This window comes from Palaemon carinicauda, chromosome 29 (assembly GCF_036898095.1).
Source record: "Palaemon carinicauda isolate YSFRI2023 chromosome 29, ASM3689809v2, whole genome shotgun sequence".
Lineage (NCBI taxonomy): Eukaryota > Metazoa > Arthropoda > Malacostraca > Decapoda > Palaemonidae > Palaemon > Palaemon carinicauda.
In genome coordinates, this window is record NC_090753.1 from 36,049,435 (window position 1) to 36,061,457 (window position 12,023).

General features: G+C 33.9%; 1 long non-coding RNA gene across 1 annotated transcript; it reads left to right on the forward strand.

The window, feature by feature from the left end:
• Positions 1 to 886: 886 nt before the first annotated feature.
• LOC137622767 (uncharacterized) lies at positions 887 to 1,739 on the forward strand. Its single transcript, XR_011040471.1, has 2 exons — positions 887 to 951; positions 1,088 to 1,739. It is a non-coding gene; the product is annotated as an uncharacterized lncRNA (long non-coding RNA).
• Positions 1,740 to 12,023: the final 10,284 nt, after the last annotated feature.

The window sequence follows — 12,023 nt, forward strand, 5'->3', positions numbered from 1 at the left end:
CATATATATATATATATATATATATATATATATATATATATATATATATATATATATATATATATACATATATACATCTGATAAAAAAGGTTTGTACAATATCACCAACATTGCCATATATGTATGGAACTATGAAAACTCATAAGGCAAATTATCCAGCTAGGCCAATAATTTGCTCTGTAGGTTCAGCAGCATATAAATTATCTAAGTACCTTGTGAATATCCTCAATCCTTTAGTTGGCACCATTTCATATTCAAATATAAAAAATAATGTAGACTTGATTAACAAACTTAATTAATGAAGCACAGATTAACAGTACCCGTAGGCTTGTCAGTTTTGATGTATTGTCACTATTAACTAAAGTACCTATTGATGACATGTTGGAATTTTTATCTGAAACCTTTGATAATAGACAATTGAATCTACCATTTTCCAAAATCACTTTAATAGAATTAATTAAACTATTTATAAAAGATTATAAATTGGATTTCAATGGGAGATTTCATGCACAAACATTTGGTATGGCTATGGGAAACCCTTTATCCCCAGTATTGAGTAATCTAAATACGGAATTTTTTGAAAGTAGAATCTTAAAAAACATCATACTGTGGAGGATTAATTTCTGTGTTATTATTTTTTTTTTTTGCCAAATCGATCGATCGAGAGAGAGAGAGAGAGAGAGAGAGAGAGAGAGAGAGAGAGAGGAGAGAGAGAGAGAGAGAGAGAGAGAGAGAGAGAGAGGTATTTAGTGTATCGATTGTTTGTTGTGAAAAAGACTGTTGGTGTAAATGAGGTTGTTTGTTTACTTTTAGCTAGGTTAGGAGAACGGTAAATATTTCGGAGCGAATGCTTTTTATATTTGACTGCCGCTAGAGGCGGTTGTGTGGGTAAGCTGGATTTACCTTATTTAATTGATTTTACCATCGTGGAAGTGTTGATTTATTTTCTGAGTAAGTACAGTTTTGTTTATATTTGCTTGTCGTGATTGTGAGTGATGGGAACAGTTTATTATTTATCTTTGATTATAGTGCTATAGTTTAGTTAGCTTAGAGTGTTCGTAAGTGGTTTTCTTTTTTATTTCTGCAGGCCGTGATTCCTCCTTTGGAGAATTTATTTCAAATGCTGATATATAGTTGCTGACCTGGCCTGGAATTGATTTTGTATTAAGACTGCTTTTTGGATTGCTGAACCGTTGATGACCTGGCCTGTGATCGAATTTGTATTAAGACTGCTTTTTGGATTGCTGAACCGTTGATGACCTGGCCTGTGGTCGAATTTGTATTAAGACTGCTTTTTGGATTGCTGAACCGTTGATGACCTGGCCTGTGAAATAAGATTACGAATGACGATGATTATTATTATGATGATGAGGATGACACCCATGACCCCGAAGATTTAAGGTCATTGTGGCATATTAATAGACACTCTTCTGTTCATCATATGGTGGTGTTGTGACAATATAAAAGACTGTTGGCCCTTGGGTGGACGAAGGTGTCCACTCAAAAATATTTAAGATATTTCCCTTTATATTTGTGGTAGAAGTTTTAAGTTTTTTGGGGGTTTATTTAATTGAAGGGTTTTATGGTTTATATCTATTATGTGTTACGTGTATTATTAGTGATAAGCGTGATTTTTTGGGGTTGTTTAGTTTCAAGAAATATAGTATTAAGGTCATGTTTTTTTTTTCTTTATGACAACGTAAGGGGAAAATTTGTTTTGTAGAAACAATTGTCAGTTAGTGTGATCAAGGGTGTGGGGGGTTGTTATTGCAACATCCCGCCACAACACCTTATAATGTTAAATGGTTTCGCTATACTGACGACCTAATGTGTGTGGCCAGGAAATGAAAATTTAGATAACTTTTTTCTTAGATTGAATAGTTTGGTACCATCAATAAATTTCACTATGAAGCTGGAGAATAATTGTACCCTAACTTTTTTTGGACTGTCGCATATATAGATGTAACAATAGACTCAAGTTTAGTGTACACAGAAAGCCAACGAATATCTCGGCATATGTCCATTACTACTCAAACCAAGGCAACAAAGTTAAGAAATTTGTATTTACTTCTGTTTTTAAGAACATTTCGAGTCTGCAGACCTGAATATATTGATGATGAGATAAAGGAGATTAGAGCAATAGGTAAAAAACTGAAGTACCCTAAAATTGTGTTAGATGATGCACTAAAAACAAAAAAGACTTTTTTTTTTCCGTAATGATAACAGAAAAAACTACAACACACAAAATTTACTTGTACTGCCTTATTGTAATTCTTTTAAAGAAATTCCTCAACTGTTGAAAAATTTCAATGTAAATGTAGCATTTAAGAGTAACGATACAATAAAATCAGCCTTATTAAAGAATTGTCCTGACATTACCAAGGGATGTGTATATCGTATTCCATGCAATGCTTAAGAAAAATTCTATATTGGTCAAACTGTTAAAGCCCTAGAAAAGAGAATTGAACAACATAAGAAAAGTGTCAGATACGCCCAAGATAATAATGCACTCTTTGCTCACGTTAGAGATAAAAATCACACTATTAATTGGTCAGGTGCAAAGAAATTGGTTCATTCAAATAACTTAGTGGAAAGAAGCATCATAGAGTCCAGTTTCATAAATGAAACCTTTGAAAACAACTTTAATATTTGACATCGAATTTATAAACTCGACGCCTTTATATGTAAAGAGATTTGTAAGCTATATATAAAAACTTTAACCACTTAATGTAGAACTGAATGTATTGTGAATAATTAACGTCGATGTGAAATTAATATTTAGACCTAAGCTACCATTCATTAAAGGGTACAATTATTTTATATAGTATGCATAAGTACATTGGTACTATATAGTGTTATGCTAGATATAAGTATTGATATATACGTGTTTATATGTTTATGGTAATAATGTATGTGCATATATATATATATATATATATATATATATATATATATATATATATATATATATATATATATAGATAGATATATATAGATATATAGATAGATATATATAGATATATAGATAGATATATATAGATATATAGATAGATATATATAGATATATAGATAGATATATATAGATATATATATATATATAATATATAGATATAGATATATATATATATATATATATATATATATATATATATATATATATATATGTATGTATATATGTATGTGTGTATGTGTGTATGTGTATATATACGGATTATGACAATTAGCCGCCAACAATTCGCCGCCAACAAATCGCCTCCAACAAATCGCCTCCAACAATTCGCCACCAAAGATAGTTCTCCACCAACAATTCGCCACCAAAGATAGTTCTCCACCAACAATTCGCCACCAAAGATAGTTCTCCACCAACATTCGCCATCAAAGATAGTTCTCCACCAACAATTCGCCACCAAAGATAGTTCTCCACCAACAATTCGCCATCAAAGATAGTTCTCCACCAACAATTCGCCACTACGGACAGAAATAATTACCAATTACTACTTAACTATTTTAGTCAGAACAGTTACCATATCTTGTAAATTGCCTAATTTAGCTATTTTACTCAAAACATTCCTTGAACATTGTAAAAATACAAATAGCTAACAATATTCTAAATGAATATATAGATAACTTCAGTATCCCTTCGTATCTTATAATGGCTGCCAGTAATCACTCAATCGTATTAAGTGAAAAAGGAAGAGAGAAATTCACTTATGATGGATTTATATATGTGTTCGATGAATGTTCAAAAATCGACGAAAAAGTGAAATTTTGGAGATGCGAGCAAAGAGGCCGATGTGAAGGAAGAATCCACACAAAAATAATACAGTGATCAAAGAAGTAAATATTCATTCGCATGAGGCTGATGCTGCAACTGTGGAGGTAGCTAAAGTTAAAACATCTTTGATACGGCGAGCAGAAGATACCATGGAACCACCAAGTGTTGTGATCAATGAATGTATTTCTGGTATATCTCACTCAGTGCAAGCATCCATGCTCCGTGCAAGCAGCATGAAGAGATCAATAAGAAGAAAAAGAAATGAGATCAGTGCCACCCCCCCCCCCCCCCTGTCCAACTGACCTTGAGAATTTAATCGTTCCAAATCGATACAAAGTGTATGAGCCTGTGGGTGGGAGAGAAGAAAAATTTCTGTTAGCAGATAGTGGACTAGGACGAGGAAGGATTTTCATCTTTGGCAGAGAGCCTTGGTTGCAATGTCTTGTAACTACCAGTTGGTATATCGACGGTACTTTTAATATAGCACCAAAATTGTTTCAAGTATTTGCTATTCTAGCTAAAAAGCAAGGTGGAGTACATCCTATTTTTTATGCACTATTGCCAAATAATGCCCAACTTAGCTCCCAATTATGTTCATTTTGATTTTGAGCAAGCAGTGATCAATGCAGTGAGAAAATGTTTCCCAGAAGCTACAATCAAAGGATGCTTCTTTCATATAGTGCAGAGCATGCAAAGACATAAAGCTTCAAGTGGACTTCGACGGCGATACTGAATTTGCAACATATGCAAAAATGATAACTGCTCTGGCCTTTGTACCGCAGGCTGACCTTGATTCTCATATTAATGCCTTAGCGGCTTAGCCAATGAGTTACCTTCCGACCTTGAACCAGTACTAACTTGGTTTAAATGTAATTATGTTGGTGTTTATAACAGACGAGGTAACAGAAGGAACCCAATATTCCTTTATGATTTATGGAATGTGTATGAAACCACACTAAATGACGAAGATCGAACGAATAACTATGCAGAGGCGTGTCACATGTCATCATCCAACACTGGAAGTTTCTTGAAATTCTAATCAAAGTTCAAAAAGGTAGAAATAAGTATATGGAGCATCTTATCGCAGGAAATGATCCTTCCCATAAGTTAAAAAAATACCAAGATCTGGACAAACGAATTAACAAAATTGTTTACGAATATGATGCCGAAAGAAGTTGTATTGAATATTTACGGGGTTTGTCCCATAATTTTAAAATGTGAATAAATACTTTTATCATTTGTTCAAATGTTTTAACCTTTATTACTAGATTGAATAAGTAAGATTTTTTTTTTAAAGAGATGTTCCGCCTATAATTTTCAAATGTAATTACTAAATAAATATGCATTTTCTTAAAGAAAAGTTTAATTTTTTTCGCTAACTTGTTATTTTCATAACACAATTTGGTGGTGAATTGTCACTTGTGGCGAATTGTCATCATCGGCAAATTGTTGGCGGCTTATTGTTGGCAGCTAATTGTCCTATTTCCAAATATATATATAAATATATATATATATATATATATATATATATATATATATATATATATATATATATATATATATATATATATATATATATATATATATATATATATAAACCAGACAATTTCTCCTTATTACATAGGGAAGATTGATTTTCACTGAATCTCTCATGGATTATTTTTAGGATCAATCATTTAACTAGCAATGAATTACTTTAAAGGTCGCTCATGAATGGCAGACGCTCAGAACAGTAAAAATGCCCCAGAGAATGACCATATATCCATATGATTAGCTCACAACATCTTTTCCGACCAAGCTACTAATAATTCAGCAGGCAGTCCTACAAGGTCCTTCAATCACCGCATCCTGAGCATACAAGGATGGTGAGCTTGTAGACATTACAAGAAACTCTCAAGTTCAATTGGACTGGATTTCCCTTCCAGCCGAACGCCAGGGATGGACGTTCCCACTACGCCACCACAACCTCTTGGCAGGCTACTACACCTGTATAAAAAATACTAATTTTTCATGATGGATTCCTTTGTAAACTGAATTTTTCCAAAAATATATTTATTGGTGCCAAAAAGTATAAATTCAAGCGTAGAGGGAAGTAACAAACACCAAAATGTGTTTTTAGGATAAGAATACCCTAGCTGGCAATGGTCTGATTTAATCGCAAATTGAAATACCGACAAAAATAATGTATTTTATTTACAAAACATGAATGCATGTTGATTGCCATTTAGATATGAATCAATTCAGCGACATGGTTCAATGAGTTATTATTAAAAGTGGCTTTACGTACAGGAAGCGAAAATCAGTTTGTTTTGCCAAGGCATACAATACAATTATTTATATTATATCTGTGATAAGGATTTAGAGAGAGAGAGAGAGAGAGAGAGAGAGAGAGAGAGAGAGAGAGAGAGAGAGAGAGAGAGAGAGAGAGAGAGATCATGCCTGTCGTAAAGTGCCATCTGAATCGTAAAAGCTATCTCGCTTGAATGAAAGTGTTTTTTTTTTCTTTTATTGTGACAACATGTGTGAATACGAGAAGTAGCTCAGGAGATAGAGCATTAAGCAACAAGTGGGTGAATGGGTTTGCCGAGTACTGGATATGGAGGGAGAGGAAGAATAGAAAATGGATTAGCTGGAAGCCTGTCCCTTGTTTTAAGAAACCTTGCAAAATTGAGATATAAATGTTTTGCAGCAGGAGGAAGAATAGGGAAAAAAATTAACAGTTAGTATTAAATTCCATGAAGGTATGATTGTATGGTAAACTTCATGAATAAATACAATGAGAGTTTTTGTAAAAATTTCTCGTGTATGAATCTAGAAATATAATGAACATAATCAATGCGTAATGATATTCTTAGATAAAAAAATGAAAAATTTAATGCAGTAATACGAGTGGGAGATTTGCAAGAGTTCTCTATGAAAAATGTATATTATTATGTCAAATTAATCCATAGATAATTATAAGAAATCAAGAAAAAAAATTTAATGAAAATAATTCAAGATACAAAATGCTGTTATGAAAAATAAATTTCCTATCAATTTACATTTCTGTTAAAACACAGGGGGAAAAAAGAACACTAAGAGAATAATTAAAATAACAGGGAAAAAAATAAGATGAAATAATTAGAAAATAGATTCGTCTGCAGAGATTAACAGTCATGGCGAACACAAATGATTAATAAATCATTGTTATGGACAAAAGACCTAAACATTAATCTAAAACGCAAAAAAACATTAAAGCCATCATTAAATTCACCAAAAGCAGGAAAACTAAAAGATTAAAGAAAGATTCCTGTTACCTTCAAGGGCAACAACGAAATGAACAGAATTTTGAACCCCTACCCCCAAACAACCCCATTTTATCAAGATATTGTTGGCTGAGGATGCGATCTCCCATTGATGAATGATTAACCTTCAACACATTATTTTTAAGGGGAGTTTGAGTTGATTTTGGGGTTTATGTCATCCTTCCGTCGGAAAAATTACCTCCAACGTTTCTCCGGGCTGGAAGTTGAGCCAACTGTACTCCATAATAATTACCGAGAAACCAGGAATCAGGATCCTTCTGTTGATATACTCTCCAAAACTGGGGAAGAGATGTATGGGGGAATAAACGATATCTATGAATGTATGTATGTATGTGTGGAATAAACTAATTCAACTATTAAGATCCTTATAGATTACTGAAATATATAAAAAATTTCATTATTATTAAAACTATAAAAGTTTTATATAAAATAAAGCAACCTAAAATGGAAAAACTCAATTTCCTTGAACACCAATTTCTTAAAATTTCGAGTTCTTTCAGTTTCTCAATTTCACCAAATTTCTTAGTTTAAGAGGCATATCTCTCGTTACAATAAACAGTAAAGTCAATAAACACAAGTATAATTCACAAATATCGTATTCTACCTTCATTTGTTTTCTACTTTTTAATTCTCTAGAAAATGAAATATTTTCTTTCACAACAAGAAACTTTTCGAGGAAAAAAAAAATCGACCCCAGGAAATATTCCATCCAGATTTCCTTAAACGGTAAAAAGTATGCGATAACGATGATATTTGTTTTTCCAAATGAATTTATAACTAAATATTCTCTTTCGCAGTAATAGTTTTTCTAGAAGAAAAATAAGAATTTTTTCGACCCAAGGAAATAATCCGTCCAGATGTCTTAAAACCAGAACAATGTCTTATAACGATGATGATTGTTTTTCCAGATGAATTTCTAAATGTTTATTATTGGGACGAAAGGAAACATTAGAAAAGTGATTGGAGTTAGTACTTTCGTCCATTAGCGACACATCGACGTACTTACATTGAGAGACCGTACTTATATAGGAAAAAGGGATCCTGCAGCTGTCAGTTTCTAAATGTAATTTTTTTTTCTTTTTTAATAAAACTTTTATATACAACAGAGGATGAGATTTTGAGCCAGAAGGAGTTTAATAGCCATCGAAGTGATCATCTCTGCCATAACACTGGGCTATTGTCAAATAAAAAGAGGTACGTTTTTGATGCTCAAGATAATATTGTTTTTCATAGGTAGATATATAGTCAGGATTCAGTTACGTCTTCTTGTTTTTATTTTATCCACAATTATCTTGGTAAAAGGGGATTTTTTTTTCCTGGATATAATGGAAATTGTTTACGCAAACATAAATTTTTAACACCTCTCTCTCTCTCTCTCTCTCTCTCTCTCTCTCTCTCTCTCTCTCTCTCTCTCCTCTCTCTCTCTCTCTCTCTCTCTCTCGCTCTGCCATTTACTCATCTTAACTACGTCAATTAATCTTAATCTAGGTCAAAGCTCCTCGCTTCCACTTTCTAAACCGTTCTAAAACAAACCGTATTCTTCGTTATTGATCGTTCTGAAGGGCAGACGTAGATATGGAGTTGTGGAAAGAGAAAAAACGGTAATTCCTTCAAGTTTTTAACCTAGGATCAGATGTGAAGGACTTATCTTAATGAACCATTTAATGTGCCTTGTGAATAATGATCTTGTTTATTTATGAATGCATATTAGTATATTTCATTCATTGTTTTCTAGTATGACTTATGATAGTCTCATTGCAAGTTATGTTTGTAGATAGTTTAAAGATACTACCAAACAGAAATTACAAGTTTTCCTAAGACATGGTAATTGCAAGTTACATTGGTAGATAGTTTAAAGGTTCTTGTTAAATAAAGTAAAAAAAAATGTATTTTATAATCTAATTTTATCTTTTTTTTCAAAATGATTAAAAAACTGTCGGCAATAGTTGGTGTTAGCTTCTTCCAATAATTGAAATAATATAATTAAGAAAATAAAAGAACATCATAACCAGACGCTATTTTCAATCTGTCTATAGGGGCATAGCTAAAGATTGAGGTCCTGGGTAGCTGGATTAGTAAAGAGGGCCCTCTCCCCCTTAACCTGATGAGTTGGCAGTCATTTTAGATAATTTTCAGAAGGCCCTCAAGTTCCCCCTTGGCTACTCCAGTGCTGCTTTTTCTGTGATTGTTAAAAACACCCATACAATCATTAGAAAAGCTATTACTCACAAAAAGCTACTTGCACGTTACGTCATTAACATGTTGCAATGTCAGTAGTGTCTTGGCTCTGATACCCCCCTCTCCCCTTGTGGAGGATTAATTTTTGTTTTATTTTCATTTTTGTTTTTTGCTAAATCCAGAGAGAGAGAGAGAGAGAGAGAGAGAGAGAGAGAGAGAGAGAGAGAGAGAGAGAGAGAGAGGTAGTTAGTGTATCGATTGTTTGTTGTGAGAAAGACTGTTGGTATAAATGAGATTGTTTGTTTACCTTTAGCTAGGTTAGGACAGTAGAAAATATTTCGGAGCGAATGCTTTTTTTTTCATTGACTGCGACGTGAGGCAGGTGTGAGTGCACGCTAGATTTTAGATATTTCTTTTATTCGACCAGCGTTGGAAGCAATTGTTTATTTTTAAGTAAGTACAGTTTTGTTTATCTTTCCTTGTCGTGATTGTGAATGATAGGAACAATTTATTATTTATCTTTGATTATAGTGCGATAGTTCAGTTAGTTAGGAGTGTTCGTAAGTGTTTTTCTTTTTATCATTTTTTCAGGCTGTAATTCCTCCTTTGGAGAGAGTTCACTTGAATGTTTACTCGATTGTTGATGACTTGGCTTGTATAAGGAACTTGATAAGGCTGCTGAGATTTCGATAATTGTTGATGACCCAGACCGAATTAAATTCCGATTGCTGTTGATGATGATGATGATGATGACGATGATGATGATAATAAAAACCACCCACATCAGGGAAGTAGCTGTGGCAAATTGCCACCCAGTGGACTGTTGAGCACAAAACCGTGATAGTGGTAGTGTAGTTTGCCGTTAAAGACAGTTGGCAGTGTGTGGACGACTGTGTTGGTGTCCATAAAATATATATATGCTTCTGTGTTTTGGAGTTTGGGTTGTGGTAAATTTAAGTTTGTTTTGTTAGTGTTTAGTTTTAAACTTTATTTATTTTGAGGTTTATTTAAATGGTGGTATGATTAATGTGTATTTTGTGTTAAGTGTATGATTAGTGACAAGTGTGATTTTTTCTGGTTTATGTTGAGCGTTTTAGTTTGTAAGGAAATATAGTTTTAAGGATATGTTTTGTGTTTTTGTGTCCTTTTGTCTAAGAGTCCAGTTTATGATAAAGTAAGAAGAAAGTTTGTGTTGAGGAGACAATTGTCTGTTAGAGTGATCAAGGGTGTTGGGGGTTGTTTTTGCGACATCCCGCCACATTATTTTGGCGCCCGAACAGGGACTGCCGAGGTAGGATTGATAGCTGGACTCTTTGACGAAGGACTGATAGGATAAGATATTAGATTAAGGTTGATGAAAATGGAAGAGCAGAACAGGTTACTGAGGGAGGAATTGAGGTTGGCTAAGGAGTGAGAGGAGAAATTGTTGCATGAGAATAAGAGGCTTAGTTGTGAAAATGAGGAGATGCGAAAGGAATTGAAAACACTAAAGGGAACTGTAGAGAAAGTGGAAGAAGGTTTTGAGATGAGAATGCAAGAGAATGAGGAACGAATGGAGAGACGATTGGAAGCTATGATGGGGCAAGTAATGGGGATGATGAAGACTTTAATGGGTGATGGTGCAGTCGGAGGAGTGTCCTCAGCTTCGGGTAATGGGTTGATAGTGGATGAGAGGGCTAAGGTTAGTGGTAATGGGAAAGGAAGTGATAGTGATAGTAATAGTAATAGTGATAGTGATATTGAAGATAAGGAAATTAGGCATAGTAAGGATGAACAGAAATGTGATAGGAAGAATGAGAAGAAAGGTAAAAGTGATGTAAAGAAAGAGAAGAAAAAGTGTCAGTATGATAGCAAGGATGATCGTGAATGGGTGAAAGTGGTAAGTAAGAAAAAGGGTAAGAAGGGAATGGTTAAGGATAGGAATTCAAGTGTTGAAGTGGATTCATTATATTCAAGCGAGGAAGTAGGAAACAAGAAGGAAGGTAGCAGTGATGATAGCAGTGAGAATGAACGTGATGTGTGTAGGACTGTGTTCATGAGAGGGGTGCCTTGGTGTGAAAGGTTCAATGAGCACAGTAGTAGGGATGTATATGAGTTTTTCAAGGAGTATGAGAGGTATTGTCAGGATAAGTATGGTGATAGTAAGAGAGTTTGGGCTAGGGAGTTAGGAGAATATTTGACTGGGTATTTGTTGACGATGTATGGTGTGATAATGAGTGTGGGGGATGTTGATTATGAAAGTGTGAAAAAGAGAAAAATTGAACAGGTAAAACGTATGAAAGGGAGTGTTAGGTATAAGCGTAAGAATGATTTTGATGAGGCACGGATGAATGCAGGAGAAGCGATATCGATGTATGTATGTAGGTTGTAAACTTTAGCTAGGAAGAAGTATGGGGATGAAGGCATAAATGAGAAAAAGGAGTTAATGAGGAAGTTTTTGGCGACCATACCTGAGAATGTGAGTGAATTTTATATTAGAAACGGAAGGAGAAAATGAGGTGGACGAAAGAAAGACTGACATGGGATGATATTTTAGAGATAGTTGAGGATTACGAGTTGGATAGATGTATGAAAGTAAGTAAATCTGTGAGTGTAAGAACTGGAATGGAGGAATGTGTGCCAAAATTTGTTAGTTTTAGAGATGCTGTTATGAGAGGACCAATGAGGGTAGTTGATAATGTAGTAGATAGGAGTGTTAGGGCGAGTAATGTTGGAATACCTGTAAGGACAAATGAAGGGTTTAGGCAAGGGAATCAGGTTTGGAG